The sequence below is a fragment of the Pseudophryne corroboree genome, chromosome 1 (assembly GCF_028390025.1).
Source record: "Pseudophryne corroboree isolate aPseCor3 chromosome 1, aPseCor3.hap2, whole genome shotgun sequence".
Lineage (NCBI taxonomy): Eukaryota > Metazoa > Chordata > Amphibia > Anura > Myobatrachidae > Pseudophryne > Pseudophryne corroboree.
Window position 1 is genome coordinate 586,439,500 of NC_086444.1, and position 15,852 is coordinate 586,455,351.

The 15,852-nt window shown below is 46.6% G+C and overlaps 1 pseudogene; it reads left to right on the top strand.

The window, feature by feature from the left end:
• The first annotated feature begins 10,352 nt into the window (after positions 1–10,352).
• Positions 10,353–10,471, top strand: LOC134949666 (5S ribosomal RNA; annotated as a pseudogene).
• Positions 10,472–15,852: the final 5,381 nt, after the last annotated feature.

Below are 15,852 nucleotides of genomic sequence, written 5' to 3' on the forward strand. Positions count from 1 at the left end.
CAACCAGCACTTTCTGTTCCGTATAGTTCAAAGGGTTTCCCATAGTCTGGCATACCTAGTGCTGGTGCCTGCGTTAGGCACTGTTTAAGTCTCTCAAATGCTGTTTCGGACTCGTCTGTATGCGAGATCCTATCAGGTTTGTTTGAGGAGACCATTTCCTGCAAAGGTAACGCTAAAATGGAAAACCCTGGGATCCAATTACGGCAATACCCACACATTCCTAAAAACGTTCTGATCTGTTGCTGGGTTTGTGGCAGGGTCATGTCTCTAATTGCTTGGATTCTATCAGCGGTCAGGTGTCTCAGTCCTTGTGTTAGACAGTGTCCCAAATATTTTACCTTAGTTTGGCATAATTGCAACTTGTCTTTGGACACCTTGTGTCCGGTGTCTGAAAGATGAAACAGGAGCTGTTTCGTATCCTTCAGAGATGCTTCCAGTGAATCTGAACACAGTAATAAATCGTCCACATACTGTATCAATACTGATCCACTGTCTGGTTGAAAAGACTGTAAACAATCATGCAAAGCCTGAGAAAATATACTTGGACTATCTATGAAACCTTGGGGTAATCGAGTCCACGTATATTGGACTCCTCTGTATGTGAATGCAAACAAATATTGGCTGTCAGGGTGCAGAGGTACCGAAAAGAAAGCGGAGCAGAGGTCAATAACAGTGAAAAATTTGGCAGTGGGAGGGATTTGCATTAGGATGACAGCTGGATTTGGCACTACGGGGAACTGACTCTCAACTATTTTGTTAATCCCCCTTAGATCCTGCACTAGCCTGTAACCCCTCCCCCCACTCTTCTTAACAGGGAAGATGGGACTATTGGCAGTGCTGGACGTTCTTACCAGAATGCCCTGTTGTAGCAAGCGCTCTATTACTGGGTAAACTCCTAACTCCACCTCTGGCTTCAGAGGATATTGTGGGATTTTTGGAGCTATCCTACCATCTTTTACTTGTACAACTACTGGAGCTACGTTTGCCATTAATCCAGTGTCCTGTCCGTCTTTTGTCCAAAGTGACTCTGGTATCTGAGATGTCATCTCTTCTACTTGGGATGGATTCCTATTTGTCATAATGGTATGTGACATTAATTTTGATGGGGAGTCTAACATGTCTCGCACTTCCTGAGCGTGTTTCTCAGGTATGTCCAAGAATACACCTTCAGGAGTACAATAAATGACGCACCCCATTTTACACAGTAAATCTCTTCCCAGGAGATTGGTTGGTGCCGATGCAGCCAGCAAAAAGGAATGCTTGGTATGCAAAGGCCCTATTGTAATCTCGGCTGGTTTGCTAACAGGGTAGTGCTGGACTACTCCTGTTACTCCCATGGCTGGAATTGTCCTACCAGTGGTCCTCATGCCCACTGTCGAATTTATCACTGACTTGGCCGCCCCTGTGTCTACAAGAAAGTTTAAAGTTTTACCAGCTACATTAATTGCGACCTCGGGTTCACTTTCAAGGTTGGCAATCAATTTCACTGGCTGCAGATTACAGGTATGGCCACACCCCTATTGGGTATGGTGACCTCCCTGAATCCCGCTGGCAGCAACTATTTGTGAGGGAGATAGTTGGGAACTACCAGAGGCATGCCAGTCTCTGTTTGGGGGATATCTTTTTGTTTCCCCTGTATGTGGCTCATAACTCCGTTTCTGCGGACCTTGCTCCCAATGTCGTGTGTCGTGTCGTTGTCTAGGGGGTTGGTATGATCTTTGCGAATTTTTCGCTCTACAGTCTCGTGCATAGTGCCCCTGTCTTTGACAAGAATAACATGTTATCATAGTTGACTTACCCATAGGGTTGGATGGTACATACGCAGGCTGCTTTGTGGTCAGAGCCTGTATACTTACTGACATTAGCTTATCACTCTGCGACTCCCTGTGTCTGGTGATGTTTCGGTCGTGATCAATAGCAGCCTCTCTCAAAGTGGACACTGACAGACCTCGCCAACATGGTTGCGTGGTCTGTACCCTTGCCTTTAATGTTTCCTTCAAACCATCCATTAGTACAGATACTGCTATTTCTCGATGGTTTGGATTTGTCCTAATGTCCTCTATACCAGTGTACTTTGCCATTTCTAATAGTGCCCGGTGAAAATATTCTGCAGCTGTTTCTGACTCTTTTTGTTTAATGGAAAATATTTTGTTCCATTTAACAACTGCTGGGAATTGCTCCTTTAACTGTAAGTTTATCCTTCTTACGTTATCTTTGTTGTACACATCTGTAAGAGGTACATCCAGATCTAGTCCACAATCAGCTAAAAATTGAGCTGAGTCGACATTGGAGGGTAAGCAAGCTTTTAGCAATATCTGCCAATCTTTATTATTGGGCTCTAAAGTGTTTCCTAAGTCTGTAATGTATTTTTGGCTGGCAACTAAATCTTTTCTAGGGTCAGGGAATTCAGACACTATGGTCCTTAATTCCATTCGGGAAAATGGGCTGTACATGGCAATGTTCCTTATGGGAGTGGCTCCTGATACATCTGTTTTCCCGTTGGGAACTGCTATTACCCTAACAGGAGTAATTCTAACAACCTCATTCTGTGTAGATTCTACAGCTTGTGGTGAAATAGTCTCAGCATAATGCATGGTGCCGTACTTACCAGTTGATACGACCTCACCTATCCCTCCGCTAGGGGCCTTTACTAATCTCGTGGGTGTTGCTGTGCCTACTGTGGTCTCTGCTATGGTGGCTGCTAGAGAGAGCGCTGAAATCGTTGTCGCTTCGTCCTCTTGATCACACTCCTGAGGAAAGTTCAAAACAGGGTACAACTTGCACGGGTTAATACTTGCATGGGTTAATGGGTTAACATTATCATTAACATTTACACAGTTACTAAGTGATTTTGTGTTACACCTTAGTGCGTCTTTCTCCGTAATCAACTTCTCTCCTGATATATATGGTGGCGGCGGGGCCGTGGCAATCAGTTTTCTGTTAGAGCCAGATCCTGCCGCCTGAGCCAAACCTCTCTGTATCTCACCTTCCTGTTGCCACAACTGTAAATAATCATAATGCTGAACTCGTCTCTTTGTTGATTTTATGAGACATATCCTCCTCCTTAAATTTTGTAACACCTCTGGGCTGAAGCTACCTATTCTTGGGAATTTCTCCCGGTCTTGTACCGTCATTCTCTCCCATTCATCACAAAAAACCTCTGTGTGACTTCCATATTTTTCACACATGATATACCTGGCCGACCCAATTGGTCGGACCACTGAATCAACCCGAACCGAGGTTGATCGCCCCCTACCTGAACAACTGGCCCCCATAACTCTGCAGGCGTTGCTTACTCTACCTCTGATCTCTATATCAAGGTCTTCAGCGAACCCTTACAGAAAACCAGATTGTTCACAATAGGCCGACGGTGGCGGTTTACCGAGTACCCCACTCACTCGCCCACGCCGACCAATGCGACCTGATCACACCGATATGGTGCTGGCGCACTCGACCCAGGGCACCTATAAAAACCGTTGTTTACTGGAACATGTGAGGGTTATCCGCAGAACACTTACTCTTTCCAGTAAAGGTGAGGTTTGTCAGATAGTTCCTGAGTGACCAGCGAACTTCCCTTCTTGAAAAATAAAAAATTACACAAATCACGTCAGAATGTACAAATAGCGTTTGTGACCCCTTTACTCTTATGGTACTAGGTCAGATTACTAACTACTGTACACAATTACGTGCGGTCCAGTCGTTCAGTACACAAACAACTAAGCTTGTGTACAGAAAGACCAATGGAATCGAAACTTACGACTGCGAATTCCTTCAGCCAGAGCTTGTACGGCCTATATGGGTCTTGCACCAACCCTTCTCGGTGTTGTGCCTCTGAACTGTATAGCGGACTTCCCTGTTTACTGTACCTGGACCTCCTGGTCTGTTATGACCTCCTGGTCTTGTTCTGTACGACCTCCTGGTCTGACCTCCTGGTCTTGTTCTGTACGACCTCCTGGTCTGACCTCCTGGTCTTGTTCTATACTGGTCCGCTATACTCTAATGCTCAAATATTATGTTTAACCAAGGATGCCTCCCTAGCCACCGTGCACGTCACTTACACGCGTGTACCTCACGAGTACTCGACTTTTCTTGTGGTTCAACCTTTAAGTTATATAAACTTATGTAATACAAAAACACATGATCACAGGCAGGCACGCTATTGGCTGACGACTAACGTAATGATTAGCTATAGCGTAGCGGACGCTCGGGACCACGAGGAGATCACCAGCGATGCAGACGCTCACAACGTTAAACCTTTATATCTATACCTTCAGCAATGAAATACACAGTAAACCTTAGTGTGGAGACAATGTGTAAGTGCAACCTTGTGTAACCTGATTACCTACAAAGCTGCTTGAGCGTCACCGACGCTCAGAGAATACTTAACACTATAAAGAATACACAGATACCTGGCTTAGGGTCCGAAACCTATTATATGTATTATGACTATTACTTGCAAAAAGAATCACAGTACAAAGCATACACTACAGTATAACATAAACCAACTAACCAGATAACTACACAGGAAATACAATACGATATAATTCAAGTCTAATCAAGGGAAAATACGAGAGAAAGAGAAGAGAGGGAGAGAGAGAGAAATGGCTCACAGTAAGACAATATGATTACGGAGAAAACTTACGCACAAGGGGAACGATCGCATGCGCCTCGATATCCAGCTCCCGATTATCAGCAATGAGAACCGTTGAAGAGAGTGACGTTGGATATGGTCGGCCTGCTATTTATGCCCCACACACAATACAAATCAATGGTCCCTACAATCTCATTGTTCATTGGACACAGGAATTCGGCTTCGCATTATAACAAAAGGTCATAGGTTGATTCATACAGGTGGGCTGTGACTATTTCCAACTGCTCAGGTGGGAGGGAAACTGAGTTTCCCGCCGCATGGGTAATAAAGTGCAAATAAAGTAAATGTTCATAAACTTCTTATGTCCATAACTATTCGCACGAGCGATTGATCTGCTTCAAACCAACACCGGAATATTTCTAATTTAATATTCTTCCGATGGATACTAAACACCACTGTATTACTCCTATCTGACCCTTCGTATCAAACAAAGAGGGATTCCTCTGTTCATGAACATTCTATATTAACCAACTTTCAGAATCTATCAAAGGGACCATGATCTACAAAATACATTATTAGTGAAAATATGTAATGATTGAGTCGCACGCTATGATCGCATAAACTCTACCGTAAATACGCATACCATGCGCCTGCGGGTGCCCGCGACTGTGAGTATGCGCACGTACGGGAGAGCGTACGCACGCGCAGCACGGACCTGTGTGAGGTGCAAATATGGTAGTGTGCATAGAGATATTTTTCTGACTTTGACATAATAAATATATCTACCTGTCCGGCTGCAGTACTAGTGTGATATAATATATATTGATTTCATCTCATTATCATCCAGTCTATATTAGCAGCAGACACAGTACGGTAGTCCACGGCTGTAGCTACCTCTGTGTCGGCAGTCGCTCGTCCATCCATAAGTATACTAGTATCCATCCATCTCCATTGTTTACCTGAGGTGCCTTTTAGTTGTGCCTATTAAAATATGGAGAACAAAAATGTTGAGGTTCCAAAATTAGGGAAAGATCAAGATCCACTTCCACCTCGTGCTGAAGCTGCTGCCACTAGTCATGGCCGAGACGATGAAATGCCAGCAACGTCGTCTGCCAAGGCCGATGCCCAATGTCATAGTACAGAGCATGTAAAATCCAAAACACCAAATATCAGTAAAAAAAGGACTCCAAAATCTAAAATAAAATTGTCGGAGGAGAAGCGTAAACTTGCCAATATGCCATTTACCACACGGAGTGGCAAGGAACGGCTGAGGCCCTGGCCTATGTTCATGGCTAGTGGTTCAGCTTCACATGAGGATGGAAGCACTCAGCCTCTCGCTAGAAAACTGAAAAGACTCAAGCTGGCAAAAGCACCGCAAAGAACTGTGCGTTCTTCGAAATCCCAAATCCACAAGGAGAGTCCAATTGTGTCGGTTGCGATGCCTGACCTTCCCAACACTGGACGTGAAGAGCATGCGCCTTCCACCATTTGCACGCCCCCTGCAAGTGCTGGAAGGAGCACCCGCAGTCCAGTTCCTGATAGTCAGATTGAAGATGTCAGTGTTGAAGTACACCAGGATGAGGAGGATATGGGTGTTGCTGGCGCTGGGGAGGAAATTGACAAGGAGGATTCTGATGGTGAGGTGGTTTATTTAAGTCAGGCACCCGGGGAGACACCTGTTGTCCGTGGGAGGAATAGGGCCGTTGACATGCCTGGTGAAAATACCAAAAAAATCAGCTCTTCGGTGTGGAAGTATTTCACCAGAAATGCGGACAACATTTGTCAAGCCGTGTGTTGCCTTTGTCAAGCTGTAATAAGTAGGGGTAAGGACGTTAACCACCTCGGAACATCCTCCCTTATACGTCACCTGCAGCGCATTCATAATAAGTCAGTGACAAGTTCAAAAACTTTGGGCGACAGCGGAAGCAGTCCACTGACCAGTAAATCCCTTCCTCTTGTAACCAAGCTCACGCAAACCACCCCACCAACTCCCTCAGTGTCAATTTCCTCCTTCCCCAGGAATGCCAATAGTCCTGCAGGCCATGTCACTGGCAATTCTGACGAGTCCTCTCCTGCCTGGGATTCCTCCGATGCATCCTTGCGTGTAACGCCTACTGCTGCTGGCGCTGCTGTTGTTGCTGCTGGGAGTCGATGGTCATCCCAGAGGGGAAGTCGTAAGCCCACTTTTACTACTTCCACCAAGCAATTGACTGTCCAACAGTCCTTTGCGAGGAAGATGAAATATCACAGCAGTCATCCTGTTGCAAAGCGGATAACTGAGGCCTTGACAACTATGTTGGTGTTAGACGTGCGTCCGGTATCCGCCGTTAGTTCACAGGGAACTAGACAATTTCTTGAGGTAGTGTGCCCCCGTTACCAAATACCATCTAGGTTCCACTTCTCTAGGCAGGCGATACCGAGAATGTACACGGACGTCAGAAAAAGACTCACCAGTGTCCTAAAAAATGCAGTTGTACCCAATGTCCACTTAACCACGGACATGTGGACAAGTGGAGCAGGGCAGGGTCAGGACTATATGACTGTGACAGCCCACTGGGTAGATGTATGGACTCCCGCCGCAAGAACAGCAGCGGCGGCACCAGTAGCAGCATATCGCAAACGCCAACTCTTTCCTAGGCAGGCTACGCTTTGTATCACCGGTTTCCAGAATACGCACACAGCTGAAAACCTCTTACGGCAACTGAGGAAGATCATCGCGGAATGGCTTACCCCAATTGGACTCTCCTGTGGATTTGTGGCATCGGACAACGCCAGCAATATTGTGTGTGCATTAAATATGGGCAAATTCCAGCACGTCCCATGTTTTGCACATACCTTGAATTTGGTGGTGCAGAATTTTTTTTAAAACGACAGGGGCGTGCAAGAGATGCTGTCGGTGGCCAGAAGAATTGCGGGACACTTTCGGCGTACAGGCACCACGTACAGAAGACTGGAGCACCACCAAAAACGCCTGAACCTGCCCTGCCATCATCTGAAGCAAGAAGTGGTAACGAGGTGGAATTCAACCCTATATATGCTTCAGAGGTTGGAGGAGCAGCAAAAGGCCATTCAAGCCTATACAATTGAGCACGATATAGGAGGTGGAATGTACCTGTCTCAAGCGCAGTGGAGAATGATTTCAACGTTATGCAAGGTTCTGCAACCTTTTGAACTTGCCACACGTGAAGTCAGTTCAGACACTGCCAGCCTGAGTCAGGTCATTCCCCTCATCAGGCTTTTGCAGAAGAAGCTGGAGGCATTGAAGGAGGAGCTAAAAGGGAGCGATTCCGCTAGGCATGTGGGACTTGTGGATGGAGCCCTTAATTCGCTTAACAAGGATTCACGGGTGGTCAATCTGTTGAAATCAGAGCACTACATTTTGGCCACCGTGCTCGATCCTAGATTTAAAACCTACCTTGGATCTCTCTTTCCGGCAGACACAAGTCTGCTGGGGTTCAAAGACCTGCTGGTGACAAAATTGTCAAGTCAAGCGGAACGCGACCTGTCAACATCTCCTCCTTCACATTCTCCCGCAACTGGGGGTGCGAGGAAAAGGCTCAGAATTCCGAGCCCACCCGCTGGCGGTGATGCAGGGCAGTCTGGAGCGACTGCTGATGCTGACATCTGGTCCGGACTGAAGGACCTGACAACGATTACGGACATGTCGTCTACTGTCACTGCATATGATTCTCTCACCATTGAAAGAATGATGGAGGATTATATGAGTGACCGCATCCAAGTAGGCACGTCAGACAGTCCGTACTTATACTGGCAGGAAAAAGAGGCAATTTGGAGGCCCTTGCACAAACTGGCTTTATTCTACCTAAGTTGCCCTCCCACAAGTGTGTACTCCGAAAGAGTGTTTAGTGCCGCCGCTCACCTTGTCAGCAATCGGCGTACGAGGTTACTTCCAGAAAATGTGGAGAAGATGATGTTCATTAAAATGAATTATAATCAATTCCTCCGTGGAGACATTGACCAGCAGCAATTGCCTCCACAAAGTACACAGGGAGCTGAGATGGTGGATTCCAGTGGGGACAAATTGATAATCTGTGAGGAGCGGGATGTACACGGTGATATATCGGAGGATGATGATTTATTCTCATGTATTTATCTTTCCATTTTATATTATATTTTTTTCATGTTTATTGATATCTAATTGCCTTGTATATTTCTCATTCTTTTTCGTGCAATGGGCCATTAACTGCAAGTTCAATTGGGATTCAATGTAATTTAGAACAACAGTTACATCTGTGCAGCAATCTGAAAACGTAGGACACACCTCCCTTCTGATTGGACACTGACCAGCCCCTTTCAAGATAAAGCCCGCACGATCCCCTCCATGAACAGGAAGTGACCAAGCCCGGTGAACGGGCGAAACGCGTCTTCCGTACCCCACTGCCTGGGGAACAGCCGACTCCGGACAGCCTGAACCTCGAGCAGCTCCTTCTCACTCAGCCGCTACATCAACAAGCCGCCACACACTGCCGCGACGGGACATTGGACATTGCGCTCCTTCCTCCTTCATCTCGGACACAGGCAGCCGCATCAGCCCTGCAGTCACGTAACATCTTAAAACTACAGCTCGTATCATCACGGTACTGTCAGCACCCTCAATTGGTACATCTCGGACACAGACAGCTGCACCAGCCCTGCAGTTATGTAACATCCTACAGCTGCAGCTCGCCTCACTACAGGATTGGACATTCTATCATCAGTCTGTAATAGACTTAGACAGACTCCGTCTCTGAAACAGACCAGGTAGACCGATCTGCTCTGCAGCTGTATTACACTGTGTAATCTCAGTAACTACTGTATCCCGCATTTGTGACATGCCTGGACCCTGATACGGACATCCTTTGTGTACACTGCATTTTGCCGCATACCAGAGACTGATCGCCCCTTCCATTCCGGGTAACATCTGCACAATTACAGTATATTCCTTGTATATCTATTGGTATTCATTTTTTGATGCTCGCTTTATATACTATTCACAAAACCTGTTTACATCAGATTATGAAAGTATCTGTTTCTTAGGCAGTCGGCACTTAGCGGCACCTTATTTTATGACATACGATATTGCTGAGCTATAATGGGTTACCAGAGCTATGTTCAGTTATAAATCTGACATATTTATTGGCTCAGTATTTTTTCAAGTTTTTCTTCTTCTTTTTCTTCCTTATTTGCTTTCTACCTTTCCTTAAATCCACCTGGAGCAAAGATTTATAGTAGCATTTTCCACTATTATTATGTAAAGTATCTCTGCAGTTCTGACAACAGTGAGACTTAACAAGTCCCAATTTATTTATTATAGAACTGTTGTCTCCTATATGTTACTATTTTTCGAATCTTCCCACTTGATATCACTTTGAGACAAATGATATCAATCTGATAGCATCAAACAGATGTTTTTGCATGGTTTAAATCATCCTAACTTTCTGCCAATTTTTACAATCTGCTTTCTACAACATCAAGTATTATTAATATCACAGGTACCATCAGCACCCTGTAATTAGTAGCTTATCGACCATCAACCCTTCCTAAACTACTTTAGACCAGCATTGTTCCTTCCCTCCCCCCCCCCCTTGTTTTCCAACTTTCTCTAATTTCAGGACTCTCACCACTGATTCAGGGGCAACCATCCCTGTCTAACATTGGCAGCAGATCCCCTATTTTCTTCTCCAATCTATATCTACTCTTTTTCTTCTCCATTTCGTGAACTCTCATCAGTGATTCCCGAGCCTTCGACATCAAATATCTCTTCTACTTTCATACCACACTGGCAACGCCCGAATCCTTCCGATCTTGGAAGCTAAGCAGTGTCGGGCTGGGTTAGTACTCAAGTGGGAGACTCTTGAGGAATACTCAGTTTAGTAGAAGTTCCTGGACGGTTTTGCTCAGCGTCTAACACTGACAGCAGATTCATCTTGCTCATTCTATCTTTATCTACCCCACCCGTCTCTTTATTATTATTCATAAGAGATCTAGCTGACTTATCATCAACCCAATATCCTTATAATTTTATTTACATACCTACCTAGGATTCTTATAGAGATTTTTTTCAGGCCTCCAGCTGTTATTTTCTGCATTTTCGTACCCAGGCAGTCCAGAACTATTACTCAGTATTTACACTGTAAAAATATATATTTTTTTTTTCTGTGTTCCCCTTTTCCTAACCCCCCCCTCCTCTTTTTGATAATTTTGACAGTATATTCTACTACCATTTTACCGATTGTTGTTAATAAAATTTGCATATAATTTTTATCATTTGTTTCTTCTGAGACTTCTATACACATACATATAAGTGCGCCCACAAAAGAATCTTCTTTTCTCTTTTTCTGTTGCCTCCTTTGCTTTACATTATGCTAATGTTTACCTGCGACTTTATGCATATTCTGCTAAAATGCCCTTCCCTGATGTACATCTGTAAGTCTAAATATACAAGGACTGATATGCCCACTTTCAGTGTCTACTAACAGTGTAGTCATGCCTTTAATCTACTGATTTTATTGATTTTTCATTCTACAACCTCCTTTTTTTTAACCTTATATGTTTCAAAGTACAGGGAGGTGGAGCATACACTACATACAGCACAGTACAGGGAGGGAGCACACACTACATACAGCACAGTACAGGGAGGGAGCACACACTACACACAGCACAGTACAGGGAGGGAACACACACTACATACAGCACAGTACAGGGAGGGAGCACACACTACATACAGCACAGTACAGGGAGGGAGCACACACTACATACAGCACAGTACAGGGAGGGAGCACACACTACATACACAGCACAGTAAGTACAGGCAGGGAACACACACTATATACAGCACAGTACAGGGAGGGAGCACACACTATATACAGCACAGTACAGGGAGGGAGCACACACTACATACAGCACAGTACAGGGAGGGGGAGCACACACTACATACAGCACAGTACAGGGAGGGAGCACACACTACATACAGCACAGTACAGGGAGGGAGCACACACTATATACAGCACAGTACAGGAAGGGAGCATATACTACATACAGCACAGTACAGGAAGGGGGAGCAAACACTACATACAGCACAGTACAGGGAGGGAGGACACATTACATACAGCACAGTACAGGAAGGGAGAACACACTGCATACAGCACAGTACAGGGAGGGAGAACACACTACATACACAGCACAGTACAGGCAGGGAACACACACTACATACAGCACAGTACAGGGAGGGAGCAAACACTATATACAGCACAGTACAGGGAGGGAGCACACACTACATACAGCACAGTACAGGGAGGGAGCACACACTACATACAGCACTGTACAGGGAGGGGGAGCACACACTACATACAGCACAGTACAGGGAGGGAGCACACACTACATACAGTACAGTACAGGGAGGAGGAGCACACACTACATACACAGCACAGTACAGGAAGGGAGCACACACTACATACATCACAGTACAGGAAGGGAGCACACACTACATACAGCACAGTACAGGGAAGGAGCACACACTACATACAGCACAGTACAGGGAGGGAGCACACACTACATACAGCACAGTACAGGGAGGGAGCACACAATACATAAAGCACAGTACAGGGAGGGAGCACACACTACATACAGCACAGTACAGGGAGGGAGCACACACTACATACAGCACAGTACAGGGAGGGAGCACACACTACATACACAGCACAGTAAGTACAGGCAGGGAACACACACTATATACAGCACAGTACAGGGAGGGAGCACACACTATATACAGCACAGTACAGGGAGGGAGCACACACTACATACAGCACAGTACAGGGAGGGGGAGCACACACTACATACAGCACAGTACAGGGAGGGAGCACACACTACATACAGCACAGTACAGGGAGGGAGCACACACTATATACAGCACAGTACAGGAAGGGAGCATATACTACATACAGCACAGTACAGGAAGGGGGAGCAAACACTACATACAGCACAGTACAGGGAGGGAGGACACATTACATACAGCACAGTACAGGAAGGGAGAACACACTGCATACAGCACAGTACAGGGAGGGAGAACACACTACATACACAGCACAGTACAGGCAGGGAACACACACTACATACAGCACAGTACAGGGAGGGAGCAAACACTATATACAGCACAGTACAGGGAGGGAGCACACACTACATACAGCACAGTACAGGGAGGGAGCACACACTACATACAGCACTGTACAGGGAGGGGGAGCACACACTACATACAGCACAGTACAGGGAGGGAGCACACACTACATACAGTACAGTACAGGGAGGAGGAGCACACACTACATACACAGCACAGTACAGGAAGGGAGCACACACTACATACAGCACAGTACAGGAAGGGAGCACACACTACATACAGCACAGTACAGGGAAGGAGCACACACTACATACAGCACAGTACAGGGAGGGAGCACACACTACATACAGCACAGTACAGGGAGGGAGCACACAATACATAAAGCACAGTACAGGCAGGGAGCACACACTACATACACCACAGTACAGGAAGGGAGCACACACTACATACAGCACAGTACAGGGAGGGAGCACACACTACATACAGCACAGTACAGGGAGGGAGCACACACTACATACAGCACAGTACAGGGAGGGAGCACACACTACATACAGCACAGTACAGGGAGGGAGCACACACTACATACAGCACAGTACAGGGAGGGGGCACACACTACATACACAGCACAGTAAGTACAGGCAGGGAACACACACTATATACAGCACAGTACAGGGAGGGAGCACACACTATATACAGCACAGTACAGGGAGGGAGCACACACTACATACAGCACAGTACAGGGAGGGGGAGCACACACTACATACAGCACAGTACAGGGAGGTAGCACACACTACATACAGCACAGTACAGGGAGGGAGCACACAATATATACAGAACAGTACAGGAAGGGAGCACATACTACATACAGCACAGTACAGGAAGGGGGAGCAAACACTACATACTGCACAGTACAGGGAGGGAGGACACATTACATACAGCACAGTATAGGAAGGGAGAACACACTGCATACAGCACAGTACAGGGAGGGAGAACACACTACATACACAGCACAGTACAGGCAGGGAACACACACTACATACAGCACAGTACAGGGAGGGAGCACACACTATATACAGCACAGTACAGGGAGGGAGCACACACTACATACAGCACAGTACAGGGAGGGAGCACACACTACATACAGCACTGTACAGGGAGGGGGAGCACACACTACATACAGCACAGTACAGGGAGGGAGCACACACTACATACAGTACAGTACAGGGAGGAGGAGCATACACTACATACACAGCACAGTACAGGAAGGGAGCACACACTACATACAGCACAGTACAGGAAGGGAGCACACACTACATACAGCACAGTATAGGGTGGGAGCACACACTACATACACCACAGTACAGGAAGGGAGCACACACTACATACAGCACAGTACAGGGAGGGAGCACACACTACATACAGCACAGTACAGGCAGGGAACACACACTATATACAGCACAGTACAGGGAGGGAGCACACACTATATACAGCACAGTACAGGAAGGGAGCACATACTACATACAGCACAGTACAGGGAGGGAGGATACATTACATACAGCACAGTACAGGGAGGGAGAACACACTATGATACAGCAGAGTACAGGGAGGGAGCACACACTACATACAGCACAGTACAGGTAGGGAGCACACACTACATACAGCACAGTACAGGGAGGGAGCACACACTACATACAGCACAGTACAGGGAGGGAGCACACACTACATACACAGCACAGTACAGGCAGGGAGCACACACTACATACAGCAAAGTACAGGGAGGGAGCACACACTATATACAGCACAGCACAGGAAGGGAGCACATACTACATACAGCACAGTACAGGAAGGGGGAGCAAACACTACATACAGCACAGTACAGGGAGGGAGCACACACTGCATACAGCACAGTACAGGGAGGGAGGACACATTACATACAGCACAGTACAGGAAGGGAGAACACACTGCATACAGCACAGTACAGGGAGGGAGAACACACTACATACAGCACAGTACAGGGAGGGAGCACACACTACATACACAGCACAGTACAGGCAGGGAGCACACACTACATACAGCACAGTACAGGGAGGGAGCACACACTATATACAGCACAGTACAGGAAGGGAGCACATACTACATACAGCACAGTACAGGAAGGGGGAGCAAACACTACATACAGCACAGTACAGGGAGGGAGGACACATTACATACAGCACAGTACAGGAAGGGAGAACACACTGCATACAGCACAGTACAGGGAGGGAGAACACACTACATACACAGCACAGTACAAGCAGGGAACACACACTACATACAGCACAGTACAGGGAGGGAGCACACACTATATACAGCACAGTACAGGGAGGGAGCACACACTACATACAGCACAGTACAGGGAGGGAGCAGACACTACATACAGCACTGTACAGGGAGGGGGAGCACACACTACATACAGCACAGTACAGGGAGGGAGCACACACTACATACAGTACAGTACAGGGAGGAGGAGCACACACTACATACACAGCACAGTACAGGAAGGGAGCACACACTACATACAGCACAGTACAGGAAGGGAGCACACACTACATACAGCACAGTATAGGGTGGGAGCACACACTACATACAGCACAGTACAGGGAGGGAGCACACAATACATAAAGCACAGTACAGGCAGGGAGCACACACTACATACACCACAGTACAGGAAGGGAGCACACACTACATACAGCACAGTACAGGGAGGGAGCACACACTACATACAGCACAGTACAGGGAGGGAGCACACACTACATACAGCACAGTACAGGGAGGGAGCACACACTACATACAGCACAGTACAGGGAGGGAGCACACACTACATACAGCACAGTACAGGGAGGGGGCACACACTACATACACAGCACAGTAAGTACAGGCAGGGAACACACACTATATACAGCACAGTACAGGGAGGGAGCACACACTATATACAGCACAGTACAGGGAGGGAGCACACACTACATACAGCACAGTACAGGGAGGGGGAGCACACACTACATACAGCACAGTACAGGGAGGGAGCACACACTACATACAGCACAGTACAGGGAGGGAGCACACAATATATACAGCACAGTACAGGAAGGGAGCACATACTACATACAGC